Source organism: Phyllobates terribilis, unplaced genomic scaffold (genome assembly GCF_046119375.1).
Source record: "Phyllobates terribilis strain yellow unplaced genomic scaffold, ASM4611937v1 Scaffold_7__3_contigs__length_470593459, whole genome shotgun sequence".
NCBI lineage: Eukaryota > Metazoa > Chordata > Amphibia > Anura > Dendrobatidae > Phyllobates > Phyllobates terribilis.
The window spans coordinates 244,473,441-244,500,026 of NW_027362767.1; positions in this window are offsets into that span (position 1 = coordinate 244,473,441).

The following is a 26,586-nucleotide window of genomic DNA, read 5'->3' on the forward strand; positions in this document are numbered from 1 at the left end:
CTGGCTCTGAAGAAAATCCTCAAAGGACTGTCTTATCTCCGCTTCTTCCAGGAGAGACGAATTGAGCCTCCAAAAGCCTCTTCCCATTCGGGGGGTCTCTGTAACATTCAGAGAAAACAAAATCAAACAGTGATCGGAGAACTCCACACAAGCAGACGTGTTTATGGAATTTGTTTTTTTGCATGTTTAGGTGTTCAGTTTCAGACACAAACTATCTGTAAAAAACCTCATTTGCCATAGATGATTTTACGTTTAGCCTCTTTTTTGCTGTTGATAATGGTTGTCATGGTGTAGACCTCGCAATTACTGTGCATTCTAAGTTGCATGGAAGAAATTATCCAATATGCTGTTATTATGGGAAAACTGATTTGTAATATTTACAGTAGCTGTCATTTTTTTCTTGGAAACACTACGCCTTACCTCCCGAAATAAGGATTTTGTAAGAAGTATATCTTTATGGGGCATGCAGCATTGCAAGATTTCATAACTGTGCAACCTACAGAACCCACATGAAGAAGAATTGCTGCCATAACAGTTATAAAAGTGATCCCTTAAAAGTTACAGCCATGGTGCCCTAAAAACAATGACAACCAAAGACCCCCCCCCAGAATGACGAGAACTATAGCACTTCCAAAACTGGGATCAAGTCTTCATATTGGTGACATACATAGTGCCCCCATAACAGTGACCCCAGGAAAGTTATAGTGCCCTATAGATGTAGCACTCGCATGTCTGTGATCATAGTGCCCTCCCCAACACGGGCAGCTACAATGCCCCCAATATCAATGAAAACAATCGATATCTGTATAAGTGAAAATCATAGTATCCTGATCCTCAGTTTTTTAGAAGTGTAGACCTAAAACCTTTCTTCTGGTTCATAATTACTTACTGTATCTGCTACTCTCATTGTTTCAATATTGATATATTTGGTACATTGCACATATACTATATGGAGAAAAGTATTAGGACACACGTCTATTGATTGAATTCCGGTTTTTCATTCATTCCCATGCCCCCATTGTATTATACCTGTCCCCTAGCCCTAGTGTATAACATTCAGTACCTCACCCCCGGTGTATAATATTCGGCCCCATAGCCCTCAGTGTATAACATCCGGGCCCCTCACTCCCTTCCACTAACCCCCCGGTGTATAACCTCCGGCCCCTCGCCCCCGGTGGATAACCTCCGGCCCCCCGCCATGCCGTCTGCCTTTACTAACGTGACAGAGTGGCCGGTGGTGCAGAGCTCCCTGATACCAGCACGGTCCTGTAATAGGAGCCACCGGGGTAACAAGTCCCTTCATGACATTTCTTCATCCTGTATCTTCCCCCATCACCTCTGAGTGATATTGAAAAGTGGAAGGAATTGCAGCAACTCAGTCATGAAGTGGAGACCCCGTAGCATTACACAGCAGGGGGCCGAGTGCTGAGGAGCAGAGGGCAGAAAAGTCACCACCGCTCTGCTGACCCCATAACTGCAGAGGCCAGACCTCCTCTGGTATAACATCAGCACAAACACTGCGCCCCCACCGGGAGCTGAGCAGCTGAATACAGCCTTACATCACCAAGCACAATTCCGAGCGTCGGATGGAGTGGTGTAAAGCCGCCACCACTGGACTCTGGAGGAGACGTGTTCTGTGCAGTGACGGATCACACTCCTCTATCCGGCGTCTGATGGAGGAGTCTGGGTTTGGTGATTCCAGGAAAAGGTTACCCCCTGACTGCATTGTGCCGCTGTATAGATGGTGGAGGAGGATAATACTATGGGCTGTTATCAGGGGTTGGTCTCAGACCCTTAGTTCCAGTGAAGAGAAATCTTATGGTGGAGGAGGATAATACTATGGGCTGTTATCAAGGGTTGGTCTCAGATCCTTAGTTCCAGTGAAGGGAAATCTTAATTCTTCAGCACAAGACATTGTGGACAATTGTAGCGTCCGGCTTCCAAGGTTAAATATATCCCCCTCCGGCGTGACTTTGGGAAAAAAGAAGGACAAGCAATATAGTTTTCACCATTTTGTCATCACTCAACTTTTCCAGAACTAGAGGGTCAAATCAAGAACAGACACTCAACCAATTTTTTGTCTATTTCTTCCTAGTTGGAAAATGGCATAATTATACATCCATATGTATCTATACAGTCAGTAATGTGAATGTCACAGCAGTGAATGGCTGTCGTGCTCCTCAGACAACCATTTCCCACACCGGATAATCCGCTAATTTGCACACCTCAACAATGAAATCCTATCTAAAAATGTTATTATACGAGTATAATTAATACTAGTCGTCATTTCTCTGCACTGGCGCTGAGGACAACGTGCACGACTAGTAAGTGGGGTGACGTCTTCTCGGCCATGGTCTTTATTCTCGGCGAGGGGGCTGTATTTTTACAGTCCGTGTTCGGAGCACAGAGTTTTATAGGCATTTTTTACTCTGTTAGTTCGGGTCAGGAGACCCTCGATCAGTCTGGATATTGTGGTCCATAAATAGACTGTGAAATGTGAACGTGTGAAGCCGGCATAGGGCCAAATTCAGAAAAAGATCATTTCAGTTTCAGTTTGTGTGCAAAAAAATGGGGAAGCACAAGTGAATAGACAGGGTCAGATGAGTGTTTTTCACATGGACCAAGTGTCTGCGAAAAAAAAAGCTCAGCATGCACTGGTCTCTTGTGTTTTTTACTTGACCATAAACTGATAGTTGCATAAAAAAATGCATGCCATACTGACAACAACCCAATGAATCCATTGCAAAGATTACATTGGAAACTGTATTTGGCCTTTTTTTTTAGCATTATTATTATTAGTTTTAACTGTAGATGTAAAAATCAGATGTCATATAGGACGCCATATGGATAAAAAATTGTCAGTTTAACTACTGCAGCAAAAAAACAAACAAAAAAAAAACAACAAATCTTAATGTAGTTGCCTCATGGTCTAAAAAGGGTTTAAAAAGAAAGGTTGACCAATCCCTTCTGGTAGCCAGAGAGGACAGTTGCTAACAAATAAGTGTTATTTGTGATGACATACATACTTACTGATATTTAAAACGGAAGATTTAGGACATTTAAAGGCCGTGGACACCTTTGACATGCATTTTTTTTTTAAATATGATATTGGTTACCTTTAGTTAATAAAATTAGACTAAGTTTCAGTCTGCAATCTATATTTCCCCATTCAATTTCAGGCCCCCCCGATATTCAGTTTGCAGTCTGTGTTTTTCTCTTCTGGGACTACATGCTGCAGTTTTCATTATATCATAAATCAGCACAGCTTCTATCTTGCACTTATTTCCTCTCCTTGTGTCTATAGCCTGCTTTCTCTTCCCTCCTTGAGACTGTACGTGCTTTCTCCCCTCTATCCACAGCTAATCTATGTACATCTCCTTCTCCCTCCTGTCTGCTATCTCTAACACTGAGAAAAAGGAACCTTATTTCTCTACCCTTATTGAGACTGTACATTCTTTCTCCCCTCTTTCCACTGCTGATCTGTATACAACTCCCTATCCTCCCTGCTGCTGTCTCCAATACTTTCTCCCTTCCCTCCATTGCCAATCTGTATACAATTCCATCTCCTTCCTACTGCTATCTCTAACACTGAGAGAAGTGTTCCCGATTTGTCTGCTCTCCCTGAGACTGTACATGCTTTCTCCACTCTCCATGCTGCCAATCTGTGTACAACTTCCTTCCTTCCTTGCTGCTATCTGTAACACTGAGACAAGGGAGGGGAGAGCAGGGAGAGCCAACAGGAGCTGTTGGACTCGCATTATTTTTGCAGATCGCTCAACTACTCAATGAACTTACATAATCTGCAACAGCAAAATGGTAGCGCATTTTTAATGAAGATTATTGGCTTAGCCCAATGCTAATATTGGATTTTTTGTGGGTGCTCCTGAGCTTAAAAGAGTCGTAATAAATATATTTTGAAAAAAAAGATACAAAAATTAGGTCTCAAATTCAGTGACAAAATAGTGAGGTACCATTTTGTTTGTTGCTCAGGCTTCACTTACTGGCTGGGTGAATCTTGCACACGCTCAGTTGTAACGACAGCCATTTTGAAAAGTGGGCCTCATTTATCCTAGCTGCTTAAATGAAGACCTGTCTTTGTTGCCCATAGCAACTAATCACAGCACAGCTGTCATTTTATCAGAGGTGTTTATGAAATGAAAGCTGAGCTCTGATTGGTTGCTATAGGCACCACAGAGTTTTTCTTTCAGGCCATTTAGATAAAGGCCTAGTGAGTCTGTGAAGTTAGTACACCCCGGGAAATAATGGAAAGCTTGAAAAAACCTCTGATGGAGAGTTCAAAACACAAATAATTATTTACTTTGTTTTTAAACCCCACAATAAAAGGAGAAACACTTGTGGTTTCCAGTTAACACTTTCCCGGCCGCCCCGGGGAAGAATTTTGTTATTATAGACGGGAGGAAAGGGTAGAGTTTATATGAGGCAGGTCCGTGCAGGTGTCGTACATGTCCTGTCCTCAAAGCCCCCTGTGACGAATATCCTGACTGACAAATAACGAAGGAAAATTTCGACTACATTTTTGTAAAATTTAAACCACTATAAAATTGATGTAAAGATGTCGTCCTATTTTATTGACAACCAGTATGGCTTGCATTACAGCTTCCAAGTGGGTTGTCACCTCGCTTTCCCAGCAGTGACAGCTGCAGTATGTTATGTATGATACAGGTCTGTGTTCCTGCTCCTGCAGAACATCATAATACACAACTCAGCTCCTGCAGAACATCATAATACACAACTCAGCTGCTGCAAAACATCATAAAACACAACTCAGCTGCTGCAGAACATCATAATACACAACTCAGCTGCTGCAGAACATCATAATACACAACTCAGCTGCTGCAGAACATCATAATACACAACTCAGCTCCTGCAGAACATCATAATACACAACTCAGCTGCTGCAAAACATCATAAAACACAACTCAGCTGCTGCAGAACATCATAATACACAACTCAGCTGCTGCAGAACATCATAATACACAACTCAGCTGCTGCAGAACATAATAATACACAACTCAGCTGCTGCAGAACATCATAATACTCAACTCAGCTGCTGCAGAACATCATAATACACAACTCAGCTGCTGCAGAACATCATAATACACAACTCAGCTGCTGCAAAACATCATAATACACAACTCAACTGCTGCAGAACATCATAAAACTCAACTCAGCTGCTGCAGAACATCATAATACACAACTCAGATGCTGCAGAACATCATAAAACACAACTCAGCTGCTGCAGAACATCATAATACACAACTCAGCTGCTGCAGAACATCATAATACACAACTCAGCTGCTGCAGAACATAATAATACACAACTCAGCTGCTGCAGAACATCATAATACTCAACTCAGCTGCTGCAGAACATCATAATACACAACTCAGCTGCTGCAGAACATCATAATACACAACTCAGCTGCTGCAAAACATCATAATACACAACTCAACTGCTGCAGAACATCATAAAACTCAACTCAGCTGCTGCAGAACATCATAATACACAACTCAGATGCTGCAGAACATCATAATACACAACTCAGCTGCTGCAAAACATCATAAAACACAACTCAGCTGCTGCAGAACATCATAAAACACAACTCAGCTGCTGCAGAACATCATAATACACAACTCATCTGCTGCAGAACATCGTAATACACAACTCAGCTGCTGCAGAACATCATAATACACAACTCAGCTGCTGCAGAACATCATAATACACAACTCAGCTGCTGCAGAACATTATAATACACAACTCAGCTGCTGCAGAAGATCGTAATGCACAACTCAGCTGCTGCAGAACATCGTAATACACAACTCAGCTGCTGCAAAACAACATAATACACAACTCAGCTGCTGCAGAACATCATAATACACAACTCAGCTGCTGCAGAACATCATAATACACAACTCAGCTGATGCAAAATCTCATAATACATACCTCAGCTGCTGCAGAACATCATAATACACAACTCAGCTGCTGCAGAACATCATAATACACAATTCAGCTGCTGCAGAACATCATAATACACAACTCAGCTGATGCAGAACATCTTAATACACAACTCAGCTGCTGCAGAACATTATATTACACATCTCAGCTGCTGCAGAACATCATAATACACTTCAGCTGCTGCAGAACATCATAATATACAACTCAGCTGCTGCAGAACATCATAATACACAACTCAGCTGCTGCAGAACATCATAATACTCAACTCAGCTGCTGCAGAACATCGTAATACACAACTCAGCTGCTGCAAAACATCATAATACACAACTCAGCTGCTGCAGAACATCATAATACACAACTCAGCTGCTGCAGAACATCATAATACACAACTCAGCTGCTGCAAAACATCATAATACACATCTCAACTGCTGCAGAACATCATATTACTCAACTGAACTGCTGCAGAACATAATAACATAACACAGCTGCTGCAGAACCTCATAATATACCTCTGCTAATGCAGAACCTCACAATACACATCTCAGCTGCTGCAGAACCTCATAATACACAACTCAGGTGCTGCAGAACCTGATAATACATAACTCAGGTGCTGCAGAACCTGATACTCCACAACTCACTGCTGCAGAACATCATAATATACAACTCAGCTGCTGCAGAACATAATAACATATAACACAGCTGCTGCAGAACCTCATAATACACACCTAGGCTGCTGCAAAACATCATAAATACCCAACTGAACTACTGCAGAACATAATAACACATAACACAGCTGCAGCAGAACCTCATAATATACCTCCGCTGCTGCAGAACCTCATAATACACACGTCAGCTGCTGCAGAACCTCATAATACACCTCAGCTTCTGCAAATCATAATACTACACATCTCAGCTGCCGCAGAACCTCATAATACACAACTCAGCTGCTGCAGAACATCATAATACACAACTCACCTGCTGCAGAACACCATATTACACAACTGAGGTGCTGCTGCAGAACATCATAATACACAACTCAGCTGCTGCAAAACATCATAATACACAACTCAGCTGCAGCAGAACATAATAATACACAACTCAGCTGCGGCAAAACATCATAAAACGCAACTCAGCTGCTGCAGAACATTATATTACACATCTCAGCTGCTGCAGAACATCATAATACACCTCAGCTGCTGCAGAACATTATAATACACAACTCAGCTGCTGCAGAACATCATAACATACCTCAGCTGCTGCAGAACATCATAATACACAACTCAGCTGATGAAAAATCTCATAATACATACCTCAGCTGCTGCAGAACATCATAATACACAACTCAGCTGCTGCAAAACATCATAATACACAATTCAGCTGCTGCAGAACATCATAATACACAACTCAGCTGATGCAGAACATCTTAATACACAACTCTGCTGCTGCAGAACATTATATTACACATCTCAGCTGCTGCAGAACATCATAATACACCTCAGCTGCTGCAGAACATTATAATACACAACTCAGCTGCTGCAGAACATCATAATACACAACTCAACTGCTGCAGAACATCATAATACTAAACTCAGCTGCTGCAGAACATCATAATACACAACTCAGCTGCTGCAGAACATCGTAATACACAACTCAGCTGCTGCAAAACATCATAATACACAACTCAGCTGCAGCAGAACATAATAATACACAACTCAGCTGCGGCAAAACATCATAAAACGCAACTCAGCTGCTGCAGAACATCATAATACACAACTCAACTGCTGCAGAACATCGTAATACACAACTCAGCTGCTGCAGAACATCGTAATACACAACTCAGCTGCTGCAGAACATCATAATACTCAACTCAGCTGCTGCAGAACATCATAATACACAACTCAGCTGCTGCAGAACATCATAATACACAACTCAGCTGCTGCAAAACATCATAATACACAACTCAGCTGCTGCAGAACATCATAAAACTCAACTCAGCTGCTGCAGAACATCATAATACACAACTCAGATGCTGCAGAACATCATAATACACAACTCAGCTGCTGCAAAAGATCATAAAACACAACTCAGCTGCTGCAGAACATCATAATACACAACTCAGCTGCTGCAGAACATCGTAATACACAACTCAGCTGCTGCAGAACATCATAATACAAAACTCAGCTGCTGCAGAACATCATAATACACAACTCAGCTGCTGCAGAACATTATAATACACAACTCAGCTGCTGCAGAAGATCGTAATGCACAACTCAGCTGCTGCAGAACATCGTAATATACAACTCAGCTGCTGCAAAACAACATAATACACAACTCAGCTGCTGCAGAACATCATAATACACAACTCAGCTGCTGCAGAACATCATAATACAGAACTCAGCTGATGCAAAATCTCATAATACATACCTCAGCTGCTGCAGAACATCATAATACACAACTCAGCTGCTGCAGAACATCATAATACACAATTCAGCTGCTGCAGAACATCATAATACACAACTCAGCTGGTGCAGAACATCTTAATACACAACTCAGCTGCTGCAGAACATTATATTACACATCTCAGCTGCTGCAGAACATCATAATACACTTCAACTGCTGCAGAACATCATAATATACAACTCAGCTGCTGCAGAACATCATAATACACAACTCAGCTGCTGCAGAACATCATAATACTCAACTCAGCTGCTGCAGAACATCGTAATACACAACTCAGCTGCTGCAAAACATAATAATACACAACTCAGCTGCTGCAGAACATCATAATACACAACTCAGCTGCTGCAGAACATCATAATACACAACTCAGCTGCTGCAAAACATCATAATACACATCTCAACTGCTGCAGAACATCATATTACTCAACTGAACTGCTGCAGAACATAATAACATAACACAGCTGCTGCAGAACCTCATAATATACCTCTGCTAATGCAGAACCTCACAATACACATCTCAGCTGCTGCAGAACCTCATAATACACAACTCAGGTGCTGCAGAACCTGATAATACACAACTCAGGTGCTGCAGAACCTCATACTCCACAACTCACTGCTGCAGAACATCATAATACCCAACTGAACTGCAGCAGAACATAATAACATATAACACAGCTGCTGCAGAACCTCATAATACACACCTTGGCTGCTGCAGAACATCATAAATACCCAACTGAACTACTGCAGAACATAATAACACATAACACAGCTGCAGCAGAACCTCATAATATACCTCCGCTGCTGCAGAACCTCATAATACACACGTCAGCTGCTGCAGAACCTCATAATACACCTCAGCTTCTGCAAATCATAATACTACACATCTCAGCTGCCGCAGAACCTCATAATACACAACTCAGCTGCTGCAGAACATCATAATACACAACTCACCTGCTGCAGAACACCATATTACACAACTGAGGTGCTGCTGCAGAACATCATAATACACAACTCAGCTGCTGCAAAACATCATAATACACAACTCAGCTGCAGCAGAACATAATAATACACAACTCAGCTGCGGCAAAACATCATAAAACGCAACTCAGCTGCTGCAGAACATCATAATACACAACTCAGCTGCTGCAGAACATCATAATACACAACTCAGCTGCTGCAGAACATCATAATACACAACTCAGCTGCTGCAGAACATCATAATACACAACTCAGCTGCTGCAGAACATTATAATACACAACTCAGCTGCTGCAGAAGATCGTAATACACAACTCAGGTGCTGCAGAACATCGTAATACACAACTCAGCTGCTGCAGAACATCATAATACACAACTCAGCTGCTGCAGAACATCATAATACACAACTCAGCTGCTGCAGAACATCATAATACACAACTCAGCTTTTGCAAAATCTCATAATACATACCTCAGCTGCTGCAGAACATCATAATACACAACTCAGCTGCGGCATAACATCATAATACACAACTGAGCTGATGCAGAACATCTTAATACACAACTCAGCTGCTGCAGAACATTATATTACACACCTCAGCTGCTGCAGAACATCCTAATACACAAGTCAGCTGCTGCAGAACATTATATTACACATCTCAGCTGCTGCAGAACATCATAATACACAACTCAGCTGATGCAGAACATCATAATACACATCTCAACTGCTGCAGAACATCATATTACTCAACTGAACTGCTGCAGAACATAATAACATAACACAGCTGCTGCAGAACCTCATAATATACCACTGCTAATGCCGAACCTCACAATACACATCTCAGCTGCTGCAGAACCTCATAGTACACAACTCAGGTGCTGAAGAACCTGATAATACACAACTCAGGTGCTGCAGAACCTGATAATACACAACTCAGGTGCTGAAGAACCTGATAATACACAACTCAGGTGCTGCAGAACCTCATAGTACACAACTCAGGTGCTGCAGAACCTGATAATACACAACTCAGGTGCTGCAGAACCTGATAATACACAACTCAGGTGCTGTAGAACCTCATACTCCACAACTTACTGCTGCAGAACATCATAATACCCAACTGAACTGCTGCAGAACATAATAACATATAACACAGCTGCTGCAGAACCTCATAATACACACCTTGGCTGCTGGAGAACATCATAAATACCCAACTGAACTGCTGCAGAACATAATAACACATAACACAGCTGCTGCAGAACCTCATAATACACACCTTGGCTGCTGCAGAACATCATAAATACCCAACTGAACTGCAGCAGAACATAATAACACATAACACAGCTGCTGCAGAACCTCATAATATACCTCCGCTGCTGCAGAACCTCATAATACACACGTCAGCTGCTGCAGAACCTCATAATACACCTCAGCTTCTGCAAATCATAATACTACACATCTCAGCTGCCGCAGAACCTCATAATACACAACTCAGCTGCTGCAGAACATCATAATACACAACTCACCTGCTGCAGAACACCATATTACACAACTGAGGTGCTGCTGCAGAACATCATAATACACCTCAGCTGCTGCAGAATCTCATAACATACCTCAGCTGCTGCAGAGCAACATAATACACCTCAGCTGCTGCAGAACATAATAATACACACCTCAGCAGCTGCAGAACATAATAATACACACCTCAGCTGCTGCAGAACATAATAATACACACCTCAGCTGCTGCAGAATATCATAGTACACACCTCAGCTGCTGCATAACCTCATAGTCCACACCTCAGCTGCTGCAGAACCTCACAGTACACACCTCAGCTGCTGCAGAACCTCACAGTACGCACCTCAGCTGCTGCAGAACCTCATAGCACACACCTCAGCTGCTGCAGAACCTCATAGTACACACCTCAGCTGCTGCAGAACATAATAATACACAACTCAGCTGCTGCAGAACATCATAGTGCACACCTCAGCTTCTGCAGAACCTCATAGTACACACCTCAGCTGCTGCAGAACCTCATAGTACACACCTCAGTTGCTGCAGAACATCATAGTACACACCTCAGCTGCTGCAGAACCTCATAGTACACACCTCAGTTGCTGAAGAACCTCATAGTACACACCTCAGCTGCTGCAGAACCTCATAGTACACACCTCAGCTGCTGCAGAACACCTTTACACACTTCAGCTGCTGCAGAACATAATAATACACACCTCAGCTGCTGCAGAACATCATAGTACACACCTCAGCTGCTGCAGAACCTCATAGTACACACCTCAGCTGCTGCAGAACATCATAGTACACACCTCAGTTGCTGCAGAACCTCATAATACACACCTCAGCTGCTGCAGAACCTCATAGTACACTCTTCTGCTGCAGCAGAACATCATAGTACCCATCTCAGCTGCTGCAGAACCTCATAGTACCCACCTCAGCTGCTGCAGAACATCATCATACACTACCATGGGTCATTTATGTTCTGGGTCATTGGGGCCCCTCAGCTATTAGGGCCCAGTTACTATTGTTACCTCCACACCCCGTACATGAGAGGTGGATGTAGTACGAGTGCTGGTGTACTCCTGTATTCAGGCTGGTGACCAAGTAGCCCATAGTTGGCCTCCATAACCTCCAAAATGGCGGATGACACATGGCAGAGGGAATATTGGGGAAGTTTAATTACAGGGGAAGAGATGAAGAATCCCACCGCCGGCCCTACACCAAGTGTAAGATTACCAGCGCCCGTATACGCCCTCGGTGTAATGTACAGGATAGACCCCCATTAGATAAATTAGGGAATGATCGCTCTCCGCGGAGCTGGCGATACACCATGACAACTGGCGGCTCCGCTTCTATCATGTATCTCCCCGTACGAAGCTGCAGCTCATCCCAACCCCTTCTCCGCTTTATTTTTAGATGTAAATGACAGCGTACAGTCGCTGATTTTGTGATTGTGTTTTTCTCGCTCGGTGCCTTTAACCTCTGCTGCCTGTTGTGTAGCTGGAGCTTGTGCTGCCATCGCCGCCGCCGCTGCCTCTCTCCACCCACTTCTCTCCCCCCGCTGCTTCACTTCCCTCGCGTTTTAATTGTTATAAATACTGCGAGGCTGTGGAAACTGATTTGGGTATACAATGACACCTTGTGTTATTAGAGAGCACAGGACGCATCCAGGCTCCTCTGTTGCATCCATGATGATGGGAGTTGTACATATCTCATCAGTGGATTACATCCATCTATTTGGATTGCTTTGTCTTTTTTTTAGTAATTAATTTTTTTTAGTAAATAATTCTGCAGCATCTTTTTTTTTTTTGTAAAGCTCAGCGCTTTGTCGTTCCTCTGTTATTCCCCCTGGAAATGTTTCAGTAATGCTCTAAAGCCAAAATGGTTCAGCGACGGAAACAGTTGAACTCAACTAATTTTGTGGTGCTGAAAACGAATTTGATGGTTAAATTTGCTGATTGTCTCTAATTTTCAAGATCCAGAGGAGGTTGCAATTACTTATGACACCTTTCATGCACACTTATAGAAAAATTGTGTCTTTATTATTTCATCATCATTTTTGCATTGTTAGTAGTTCATCTATTACATCATCTACTTAGTCTATTGAGCCTCCAGTATTCTATCATCTCAGGGTGACAAATCAAACAAAGCCAACTCCGCTCCGATGATCCTAATTACAGTTGCATCACCTACTTTTGTAAATTCTCTCTGTGTAAGGCATACAGTTTTAGGATTTCTTAGCATATTGATATGTTTCTATACGTTTTTTCAGATATGCCTCGTTCTTGCATTAACAAAGCGGATAGTTTTGCTACATATGCAGAGATGTCACTTTTGTATCACAAAGGTGAAACTTGACTACTGTGATAAGGAAAGCCTACAACCTGTACTTTGGCTGCAGAATAGGAGATCAGGACAAGAGTCGGGCTCCGCAGATATGCTGCAATAGATGTGCATCACATCTTACCAAGTGGTTGCATGGGAATATATGTAATATGTAATAGAGGCAATATATGTGTGGCGCCCCTGAGGGTTCGGTCGCCACAGAGGTACTGCACCTCACCCAGAGGTGTGGTGTCTCCCTTCTCTCAGGTAAGGAGGGAGTGCTGCACGGAACCACAACACCTACATCCAACACTACACCACCACAGGACAGCAGGAGGGGCAAGACGCAATGTAGTATTCTGCTGAGCCCTGACCCTGGCTGGGGTGGGGGGAACCCAAAGTCAGGGGGAACTAGTAGTGGGTGTGGGCGGTGGATGTAGTTCATGGGAGCACTCATACAGTAAGGATATAAAATAGGGAAGCCGTCTTGAGGTGGCAGACTAGTAGTTGGAGGACAGTTTGGGAGCAGAGTCTCTCTAGGAGCTCTGCTCCACTACAAGGGCCCAGGACTGAGGCCCAGGAGGGGAGCAGGGAGTAGGCTCCGTTCTACAGAGGGGATCCTAGGGGGTACGGCGAGTGCAGGCGGCACCCGTGCACCCCGAACCTGCCAGGTGTCAGGAGGATCTAGGCCGCAAGAAGGGGACCGGCCCCTGGCCCAGTCGTGCAGCTTCAAGCCTTGGCTGGAAAAACCGGAGGCTTCTGACTTCTATAGCCAGAAGCCGAACTCTCACTTCAATCCAAGTAAGGTTGAGCAGGTCTGTGCAACTCAGACGGACAGGGGGGACCTCGCAGCACCCGATTAGGATTCACAGTGAGAAGCGCAGGGCAGGAGGGTGTAAAGACCCAGCGTGAAGTCGGTCTAGGAAGGTACATATGAAAGTGGGGTTCTGCCAGGTACACCCGAGCTGCCTGAGGAAGGACTGAACCCCTGCCCGGTGAACGCAGTGTGACGCGGGAGGCTCGCACCAGTACTGTGCACCTGAGGAACTTGAACAGAACTGTGAGTAAACTCGGATGACTGCACTGAACTGCCTCTGCTCCTTCATTTCGCCGGTACCATTTCCCTCCCTGCACTACAACGCCCAGCGCACCTCCTCCATTTATTTACACTGCCCTGAGGCCTGCTCCATCTGTGGGGAGCCGTTCCATCTTAAGCTGCCCTATCATCTGCCTCAGAGGACTGTCGCAGCGCTGGTGATCCTCACCAGACACCACAGGTGGCGTCACGACATAATCCCCTAATAATTCCCCTTTTCAGTGACTGCCCTGGGCCACGGACCGGGCCAGCCACCGTGATATCCCCCAACCGGCATCCAGATGCCCGGCTGCCGAGTACCCCGCGGCCCAGGGGGCGCGTCATATGTCTTTTGCAGTCCCAATGATCTGGAGAGAGCTAACCGATCACACTACCAATAGCTATTTCTGCATGGTGCCCTCCCCCATTAAGAAAGGATCTTCAAGGAAGAAGTGGACTTTACAGCATCCAAACCATCCCATCTGCAATATGCCCAGTACCATATACAGAACAACTGCAGTTCCAAAATCACCAGAAACATTTTCAGTCAAGTCAAGTGAGGAAGAAGAGGGCGCTTGGTGTCATGAAGCATCTTCCTCTCACTATCCAGACTTTGTCAGCAACCTCAACTGAACCGCACCTTATAACAGAAAGTGAAATGACCGATCTTGTTAGAGATATGGATCTGCCCAAGAGTAAGGCTGAGCTCTTAGGTTCCCGTCTACAGCAGAAGAATCTCCTAGCCCTCGATGTTCGGATTTCTTTGTTCTGCAACCGTGATAAAGATCTTGTCCAATACTTCTTTATGGAGGGCGATCTTGTGGCATGCAACAACATCAACAGTTTAATGGAGGCTCTGAAGATAAGTCATAATCCAGAGGAATGGAGGCTCTTCATCGATTCTTCCAAAAAGGCCCAATAGCCGTCTCGCTGCATAATGGCAATGCGCTCCCTTCAATTCCAGTTGGTTATGCCGTCTACATGAAAGAAACCTATGACAACATGAAACAACTGCTGAGGTGCCTGAACTATGAGCAACATTTGTGGCCCCTCTGTGGTGGCTTAAAGTTGGTTGCCCTCTTACTTGGTCTCCAGGGTGGATACACAAAGTACTGCTGCTTTCTGTTTGAGTAAGATAGTCGTGCTAGAGAACATCACTACAATAAAAGACTGGCCTCTCCGACATTCACTTCAACCAGGGAGTAAAAATGTCCTGCATCCAGCACTTGTTGACCCACGTAAGATTTTGTTACCACCATTGCATATCAGGTTGGTCCTAAAGAAGAACTTTGTAAAGGCAATGGATAAAAATGCAAAAGCATTCAAGTATCTCATTGAGAAATAAAGGTTGAGTGAAGTAAAGATAAAGAGTCTTTATTGGACTTCAGATTCGTAAGCTTCTTCAAGATGACGAGTTTCTCCGTTTGTTGAAAGGTAAGGAAAAGGCTGCATGTTTAGCATTCACATTAGTGGGAACTAAATTTTTGGGAAACTCAAGATAACTATGAAGAGTTGTCTCCTCAAAACATATACAGTCATGGCCGAAAGTGTTGGCACCCTTGAAATTGTTCAAAAAAATGAAGTATTTCTCTCAGAAAATTATTTCAGTTACACATATTTTGTTTTCCACATGTTTGTTTTCTTTGTGTGTATTGGAACATCACAATTAAACAGAGGAAAAAAGTCAAATTGGACATAATTTCACACAAAACCCCCAAACTGGGTCAGACAAAATTGTTGGCACCTTTCAAAAACTGTGGGTAAACAACTTTGTTTCAAGCATGTGATGCTCGTTTAAACTCACCTGTGGCAAGTAACAAGTGTGGGCAATATGAAAATCACACCTGAAACCAGATAAAAAGGAGAAAAGTTGACTCAATGTTTGCATTGTGTGCCACACTAAGCATGGAGAACAGAAAGAGGAGGCTCAGGGTGTATCAGTATCAGTGCAAACTATCCGTCGACTTTTGAATGATATGAAATGCTATGGCAGGAGACCCAGGAGGACCCCACTGCTGACACATAGACATAAAAAATCTAGACTGCAGTTATGTACGGAGTAAGCTACAATCCTTCTGGGAAAGCGTCTTGTGGACATATGAGACCAAGATAGAGCTTTATGGTAAAGCACATCATGCTACTGTTTACCACAAACGGAATAAGGCTTCCAAAGAAAAGAACACAGTACCTACAGTCAAATATGATGGAAGTTCAAAGATGTTTTGGGCTTGTTTTGCTGCCTTTGGCACTGGGTGCCTTCACTGTGTGAAAGGCATTATGAAATCTGAAGATTACCAAAGAATTTTGGGTGGCAATGTAGTGCCCAGTGGTAGAAAGCTGGGTTTGCATCCTTGATCAAGGGTTTTCCAGCAGGAGAATGATCCCAAACATACTTCAAGAAGCACCCAGAAATGGATGGAAACAAAGCTCTGGAGCATATGAGCAATGAGTCTCGATCTAAATTCCAACCTGTGGAGAGATCTTAGAATTGCTGTTGGGAGAAGACGCCTTCAAATATGAGACCTGGAGCAGTCTGCAGAAGAAAAGTGGTCCAAAACTCCGGCTGAGAGGTGTAAGAAGCTTGTGGATGGTTATAGGAGGCGATTGATTGCAGTTATTTATTTCAAAGGGGGCGCTACCAAATATTAAGATGAGGGTACCAACAATTTTGTCCTGGCCATTTTGGAGTTTTATGTGAAATTATGTCCAATTTGCCTTTTTTTCTCATTTTTTTGTGTTGTTCCAATATACAGAAAGGAAATAAGCATGTGTATAACATAACATGTGTAATTGCAATAATTTTTTGGGAGAAATATTTCATTTTCTGGAACAATTTCAAGGGTGCCAACACTTTCGGCCATGACTGTAAGGATCTTGGCTGTAACATGTTCTTAAAGATTAATTTATTACATGACAGCAGGTATCTGTGAGTCAAGGGATAAATAGTACCCTTTTACTATAATTATTTTGTCCCCCTTTAAAATAAACACACCACACATTTCTTTGTTGGATTAAATTGGCCACAGCAGCCGTTTATTAACATAAAATACAAAGATTATAAACCACATCCTATAGGGGTGGTCCTCGAAGCCCCAAACTATTTTAAACCAAGAAACCAATAGTGTCTTTGTCTCAGGCCAGATTGCGTATAACCTCCAGCCGCTAAGCACCAGCTCGGAGGCACCAATTCAAACAGCCTGGCCAATGAAACATGCCCCAAACCCACGGGCCCTCCGATCCATTCCCATGGGATCAACCACCCGCGACCACTGAATACCATGTAGACGGGTCCAGAACTTCCCGAGGTCCCCCCACCACTGATCCACCATTAACCATGATCACCAACTTCGAGGACCCCCCCCCCCATGCCATGAGCACAAATATTCTGACACCTCAAATATGTGTGTCCCTCCACACTCTTAAACCTTTTTCTATGCCCTCCTGAATTGCCAGGCACCACATATCCATACCAACTGCGTTTAAGTGCACCCCATTCCTCCTCCAAAATTCCCCCTCACCAGATTCAAGTTATGTATGGCGTACGGCCAAAGCCCCGTTTCGTACCATGAAACGCGTCACCACCCCATTTTCCTTTATCCGGGCTCTATTGATTCCCTCAATTGATCGGGCCCCTCGCCAGACTTGTCGTGGAACAATATCAGACCAAATAACCAAAACCTTTGGGAACATTGCCCATAACCTCAATATATCAAATTTGATGTCCTTTATGAGCTCCCTAAAAGTCCTCTTACCCAGGTCATTGCCCCCCAAATGTAGCACCAGGAAGTCAGGGACCCGATCAAGCCTCACAAAGTGATGGAATTCAGCCAGGAATTGCCTCCACACCATTCCCCGTTTCCCAATGACAAATGCCTACAAAATGCCCTGCCCATTGGCATAATACGGCACGCAAAATTCAATTTTCTGAGAAGAGACTGTAATTCACTCAATGTAACTTTATGTAGCATTCTAATTCTGGATACCTCACCCAACAAATCAACTACCTTATCAATGGGTAGCCTACACTCCATTTTAACTGTATCAATTAAAATCCCGAGAAAACTCAAAGACGTCACCGGACCCACGGTCTTTTCAACTGCCAAAGGCACACCAAATTTCTTAGCCACACTCTCCATTGTATGCAACAACACAGAACAGACAGGAGAATTATCAGGACCAACATACAAAAAATCATCCAAATAATGGATGCAGGAATTTAGACCGGACACATCCTTAACAACCCATTCAAGAAAGGTGCTAAAAGTTTCAAAGTACGCACAGGACAACGAGCAACCCATTGGGAGACACTGATCTACAAAAAAGCTGCCGTTCCAAGAGCAACCCAATAGATGCATGCTGTCCGGGTGTACTGGTAACAATCTAAAAGCCGCCTCTATGTCCGTCTTTGCCAATAATGCCCCTTTACCAAAAAACCGGACCCAACTAACCACCATATCAAAGGAAGTATAACTCACCGAACACAAGTCTGGATCAATACCATCATTCACCGATGATCCCTTTGGAAAGGAGAGGTGATGAATTAGCCTGTATTTACCCGGTTCCTTTTTTGGGACAATACCTAGCGGACACACCCGCATGTTCTTTATGGGCTTTGAAATAAAGGGGCCAGCCATTCTTCCTAAAGCTACCTTTTTTGCTAATTTTTCGGCGACTATCTCAGGAAACTGTAAAGCGGATTTTAAATTTTTGGCATTAAATTGAACTTCACTATCAATAAACGGTATCCTAAAACCAACTCCAAAACCTTCTTCTAATAATAAGTCCGCCGCCCTGTCCGGGTATCTACTTAGGAATAGCTGCATCTCTGCCAGATGCACTGGTGTCACCCCTCTATTCACTACCCTCGCTGCTTCTGAACTTTCCCCCTCTGAAACATTTGGATGCGCTATGGCTGCCACCGCATGAGGAGCAGTCAAGTTTAAATTTACATTTATTTCCGAATTTACAAGATCCTTCATTGAAGAGGAAACATAACTCTTTTTGCACAGCTGCCGAGTGTCCCGACTGGCCAAGACCGCTGCTGCTCCCAGGAAAGGACTGGTTAATTTGCCCACTCCTACTCGGTGCTGTTACCCTCAGCCATAAAGCAATATCCTTATGATCCCAACGGATACTAGATCGTACCGCTTTCCTCTGACGCAATTGTTCGTCATAGCATAACCACGCCTGTCCCCCATACACCCTATATGTCTCCCCAATTGCATACATGTAACAAAAACGCCCGGAACAATATTCTGGAGCTTTCTCGCCTATCACACTGGCTAATATCGCAAAAGCTTGTAACCAGTTCGTTTTTCCTCATCCTCTTTTTTGGAATCATCCTTTCTAACCCTGTCTAGGTTAAAACTTTCCAATGGTAGTAACGAGAATATCTCTACATATTCTCCTTTCCAAATTTTTTCCCTCACCTCGGTCTTCAAATGTGACCCCATAGGCCCTTCAAAGCAAACATATACTTCCCCTCTTGCCATATCGTCTAGCCTTAAATTGTCGTCCTTGTCCTTCTGGCCTTCGCCCCCCACAGCCTGTGTTGCTCCTGGTACCCCCGTGCTAGATTCCCTCATTGACGGATTTTCTCCCCCTGCGCCCGCCGTATTAGAACCCCTCAAAGACTCAGTGTTACTACAGCCTATCCCGCTATGTCCCGACTGGGCCGACTGAAAATTACCCAGCCATGCAGGGGTAGGCGACCCTATGCCCTGTGTCGTATTCGTCCCCATCCCCAATAATGAAGCTAAATCCCTTAAACCCTGCATCAGCATACCAATACCCCTGCTAACCCCCCCCAGAAATGTCTTGACTGTTAAATGCCAAAGAAGGTAACGGGGGCCTGAAAGGAAAAGTTAGCGATGACTCACCTGGCTGCCTAGGTGCTGTGAACCCAGCAGCTGCTGATCCTGAATCCTGTTGCTGACGACCTCCATCCGATCCTTGCTGACCACCATATGACGTAAAAGGGGGACCCGAAGGGCCAGCAGCCTGCTGCCCCGTTAAGCGCACTGATCTTGAATCCACGTCTTGTGGGGAGTGAGCTGACCAATGGCTGCAGCCTGCCTGGCTTATGCCATGAACTGCTGATATTTCTGATAAGGGGGCTGGGCCAGCACTGTGCTGCCCGTATGGAGATTCATCAACTGCATGTGTGCTGCTGCCTACCCCCCCATCCACAGCGCCAGCCGCCTGCTGCCCGCAACTAAGGGCCAGATTGAAAGCCGCTGCGGCCTCACTATTCTCTCTGCAGCCCGGACTGCCGGAGGATGGGCGGAGCCGGCCGCGCGATCGACGCCGTTCCCACGCTGAGGGGCCCCCAGGTTAGGCCCCCGTCCTCGTGCCCTCCTCACCTCGCTGCGCCGAGCAGGCCCCCGCCGTGGCCCGGGGTCTGCCGCACCAGGTCCAGCTGTCCTGCTGCTCCGGGCTGTAGAAGAGGAGGTCGACACCTCCTCCTGATGCAGGTCCCGGCGTGAACGTGGATTCCTCCCTGAGCGGGAAGTATGGGCTGCAGCAGTGCGGGCCCTACTCCCGACCGGAGGGTCCCTAGAGGGGCTCCTAACTCGCCGCCGGACCCTGGGGGTTTCCTCGTGACTAAGGCGCGCCGAAGGCCTAGTCCTCCGCGGCCGACGTGGCTCAGGAGCTGGTGAAGCATTACCAGCTCCAGTACCCCCAAGCAGGCTTTGGACCGATGCCTGCAACCAATCCGCCCCATTTAGACCAGCAGCGTCCAGCAGCTGCTGTAGCACGACATCAATGGCCTCCATCCTGGCACAGATGATATGTATGGGATGATGGCAACCTAAAATGGCTGCCAAATCCCAAATGGCCGTCCCTTATATACCCCACTCCTTCCCTACAAGTGCCCCTTAAAATACCCTCCCCCTACAATCCTCACCAACCAAATCCAACATGAGTACCTTGCCCGAACCCCATTCACACCCCAATTCACCAAGCCTTCCCCCCCTTTTATCCCACATTAACCCTGTCATGCCGTCCTCCCTCTGAAGCCAGGGGCTGAGTACGGCCTCTCTTTTGCATCTAGAGTTTTTTCCACCAAACTGCAGAGCAGCGAGCGACCAGCACGGTGATAGATTTCACCAAAATATTGTGGCTATGGAAAAAAGATATCAAGGAAAATGGAATCCATCAATGTTTGCAGATTACTGTTGGACAATTGTAAGAGATGATCCGATGTAGAAGAGACAAGAAAAAGAGAGTTGTCACTGAATGAGGATGAAATTTTGTAAGGAAATTTCTGTAACTGTTTATATTCGCAATAGTGTTTAGACAGGTTTTAGTTATTTGAATTGCTGCTAAGTTTCCTCAAAAGAAATATTAGATAATTGGCATGCTAAAATATTCTGCATCTTTATATCTGCAAAAATAATAATGTTTCAAAGTACTAAAACTTTTATTCATTAATTATATGTAGCAGTAAAAGGAAAACTCTTTGATATCATAGAAACAAGAGACAACCATAGGCGGATTATAATGAGGGCAATCTGGGCTACCGCCCAGGGCCCCGAAACTCCAGGGGGCCCGGGGCTCCGGGGTGTCTATGGCCAGATTGCCCTCACTATATGTGTGGTGCCGCGGCACATACCGGCAGACAGTGGCGGGGGAGGCCCCCGGACCGCTCCCCGCACGGCCGCTGCTTCTTCTTCGGCCGGGCCAGCACTGCAGCAGTTAACTTCCCTGTGCTGGCCCGGCCGCGTCACAGCTAGGAGGCCCTGTGCACGGCCGTGTCTCCTAGCTGTGACGTCACGCAGTGCGCACCCGGCCTGCAGTGGTGCACCGGAAAAGAGCAGGAGGACTGGAGCCGAGACGGGGGATGGTGAGTGTGTGTGTCTGTGTGTGTCTGTGTGAGTGAGTGTGAGTGTGTGTGTGTATGTATGTGTGTGTGTGTGCAGGCAGATATCATTGTGTGATGTCTGTTTATATGTATTTTTGTGTTTCAAATGTGTTTATGCGTGTATGTATGTATATGTCTGTATATGTTTGTGTATGTGAGTGACTGCGTGCATGACTGCGTGCAGTATAGATGGCACCGTGTGGCCTCCTGCTGTCTCTGGGGGGGGGCGCCGTGCGGCCTCCCGCTGTGTATAGATGGCGCCGTGCGACCCCCTGCGGTGTATAGATGGCGCCGTGCGGCCTCCCGCTGTGTATAGATGCCATCGTGTGGCCCCCTGCTGTGTATAGATGGCACCGTGCGGCCCCCTGCTGTGTATAGATGGCGCCGTGAGGCCTCCCGCTGTGTATAGATAGCGCCGTGCGGCCTCCCGCTGTGTATAGGTGGCGCCGTGCGGCCTCCTGCTGTGTATAGATGGCGCCGTGCGGCCTCCTGCTGTGTATAGATGGCGCCGTGCGGCCTCCCGCTGTGTATAGATGGCACCGTGCGGCCTCCCGCTGTGTATTGATGGCGCCGTGAGGCCTCTCGCTGTGTATAGATGGCACTGTGCGGCCTCCCGCTGTGTATTGATGGCGCCGTGCAGCCTCCTGCTGTGTATAGATGGCTCCGTGCGGCCTCCTGCTGTGTATTGATGGCGCCGTGCAGCCTCCTGCTGTGTATAGATGGCTCCGTGCGGCCTCCTGCTGTGTATAGATGGCTCCGTGCGGCCTCCCGCTGTGTATAGATGGCTACGTGCGGCCTCCCGCTGTCTATAGATGGCTACATGTGGCCTCCTGCTGTGTATAGATGGCTACGTGCGGCCTCCCGCTGTGTATAGATGGCGCCGTGCGGCCTTCCGCTGTGTATAGATGGCTACGTGCGGCCTCCCGCTGTGTATAGATGGCGCCGTGCGGCCTCCCGCTGTGTATAGATGGCGCCGTGCAGCCTCCCGCTGTGTATTGATGGCTACGTGCGGCCTCCCGCTGTGTATAAATGGCTACGTGCGGCCTCCCGCTGTGTATAGATGGCTACGTGTGCTCAATATTGAGTCATACAATTAATGTAAGGCTATGTGCCCACGATGCAGAAATGCTCCGGATTTTTTTTGAGCGTTTCTGCATCTCCCTGGCAGAAAAAATGCATGCGGATTGTACATGCGGATTGTACATGTGGATTTCCTGCCAGGGACTTGCGGATGTGAAGCGTTCTTCACATACATTTCCGCATGCGGGTTGTCAAGCGCTTTCCAAGCGATTTTAGCATCACTTGGAAAGTGCTTGACAACTTGGTCACACTATATAAATCCATGCAACCGGCATGTATTTACAGTATATAGTGTGACCGTAAAAGAATGGTAAATATATACTTACCTTCTGATGGCCTGCCGACGTCAGCGGTCGCGTGACCCGTCACATGACTAAATGACGTCACGACAGGTCCTTTTCAGACCATCGCGGGCTGCTGGCAAGCCAGAACGCATCTGTGACACCCCAGGGGTCTGGTTGCCACAGTGATAGAGATATTACGTCTGAGAGCAGGTGGGAGGTCTCTTGGTCAGGGATCCTATGCATGCCACACCTCCTGCCCAGTCCTGGGAGGGGAAGAACTTCCTCTATATAAACCTAGGGCTGAGGCAGGGTTGGTGAGTAGAGAAGAAGTAGAGACAGAGAAAAGAAGCAAATATAGGAAGAAACAACAGGAGCTCTGTGGGAGCAGTGTTACAAAGAGTCAGGGGCTGGCAGCTGCAAAGCTCGCCCTGACTGAGAAGATTTCTTACCGGACCCGGAGTCCGAGGCTGTGGGGACTAACTCCTACCCAGCAGCAGAATCCGTCAGGCAGGGGATTTCAGGTCCTCTGGCCAAGAAACCCGAAGGCACGGTCACACGCATGGGACCAGCACCGCCGTCGTGGAGCGGAAGCTACTAGAAGGCCCCGAGTCACCGGCCATACGGGTGAGCACCACACGGTACACTCAGGGACGTGGGCTACTTATACTCGCTTCTAGCAAGGTAGCCAGAAGAGTACAGTCAGTTTGGGAGGCCTACAACTCCGCCTGGCCAGGGGAGATCCCATCTGCTCAAGGACTGACCAGGCCCCAATCGCTAGCCAGTACTCCGGGAGGGTCTATCTTTGTCACCAGTAAAGACCCTGAACTACACCGCATCGTCTCTGAGTGGTTCCTGCTACCCCCATCATCCACGTCGGCTGCCCTGAGGCCATACCCCTCCCGTTGGGGGTTATACCATCTACGCTGCACTATCCTACCACCGGCCTCAGCGGTCTGCCCTGCAGCAGCAGCTCCATAGCTGCATTCAACGGGTGGCGTAGTCGTCCTACATCTACCGCTGATACAGCGCCACTTAGTCTGACTCCCTGGGCACGGACCGGATCACCGCCACGAGACTACAACCCTCAAGAGATCCGGCTCCGGGTAAGCTCCCGCATGCGCAACGCAGCGCGACACAGGCCCAGGGGCGCGTCACATCGGATAAAGACACCGGGGGCCATCAGAAGGTAAGTATAATATTTATTTTTTATTTTATTCTTTTTTTACAGGTTCATGGTACCCGGGTCCGGAGGAGAGTCTACTCTTCTCCAAACCCGGGTACCATCCGCACATTGAAACGCATGGATTCCGCATGTACAGATGCAGTGATGTGGAGAGCTGTGCGGGGGTCACAGTTGGGGGATCATACTGTGTTGGGGTCAGCATACTTTGCCCTGGGAGTTGAGGTGGGGTACAGTAGGGTCATTATACTGTGCATGTGGAGGAATGCACCATGGGGTATCATACTGTGTCTGGGGGGGGCACTTTTGTTGGCATCATACTTTATGGGGACAATGAAAGAGGAATCTGGGACTTCAGCAGGAGGAAAATTACTATGTAAATTACTATGTAAAGGATGGAAAGTTGTGAGATCTGGGGGGAGGGCAAATTAAAATTTCTGCTATTGGGCTCCATGATTTCTATGTACGCTCCTGCCCAGGGTATAGGGCATGCAGCTTAACCGACTGTGACAAATCTGCTTGCTGACTGTTTTGTTTGAGATATTAACACTTTTCTTTTCTTTACAGCTCATTGCCTTGGAGACCAACCTCTGCTATCAGACTGCAAAACATGTGCAGTACTTGCAAGTTCTTTTCTATTGAGCTTGTAAGCACCATTCTGAATCCGGAGCGCATTCTTACCTCTTTATCCAAGCCAGCTTCAGCGCCAGTGCTTACATGCCTGACAGCAGCGGTGGTCGGTCTCTTAGGCAATCAGCTATAAACAAAAAAAGTTAATATCTCAAGAACGGCTGCAAATTTTAATAAGCAGTAAATTGCAAAAGCGAATGTTTTTACAAGCCCTATCTGACCGTATCCATCTATGAAGATGAGAATAACCCCTTAAAGGGGTTGTTCTAAATTTACGATAACATGGTTGCTTTTTTTCCCTTAAACGGTGCCACACCTATCCGCAGGCTGGTTGTGGTATTGTAGCTCAGCACTATTTACTTTGATAAAAGTGTACTGCAATACCAGATACAACCATTGGACAGGTGTGTCTCTGGAAAATAAAAATTAGCCATGTGTTTCCATTCTTGGAGAAACCCTTTAATTTCTCATTAGATAGCCCCCGATATTGGGTGGGAAGGGGCAACCCTAGAGACTTGGAGATTCCTTTTCCTCTTTGTTCTTGTGTAACATTAATTTCTTTGATGGTGATGTCCAATGATTCAACCATTGCCTTGTTACCTGAGAGGGCCCAAATATCTAGCTCCTGATTTTCCATTGGGCATAGCTTCTTACAGTTAAAGTGTTATTTCCATTTTAGCAAGACATCATGGATCCATAGGACTGGTGATAACTTGCTGATTTCTGGAGAGAACAGGGCTCTGAAATGCCCCTAAAAAAGCAATGTCCGTGCATGCGCAACACCGCTCCATTCCAAGACTATGGGACTGCCGAGCAGGAAATAACCCCTTTAATATTCTGGATTAATTTCTTCATATAGATAAGAAAATCTAAGATAGTATGTAGTAACCCTTGTAGTAAAAAGACTGTAGTAAGTCTTAACATTAGACGCATGGTTATAGATTTGGGGAGAGCATGAGCTGCACCAATGAAGGAGGAGAAGCCTGAGGGTAGACGGGATGGTGGGGAGCAATCAAGGACAAGGTAGATTGACTGCGAAAAAGGTGAAAAACAAAATAAAGGATTAATAAAAATTATGGGAATGTAACCGAGGGAAGAGTCACATACAGCTCAGTTTTTACTTGCACGGGAGGCACAGGAGGCGTTGTCCGGTGAAAACAAGTATTCACCTATTTGCGAGACATTGATCGTGGGGTCCATCCCACGAATAAGCGGCAGAATAAGGCATTT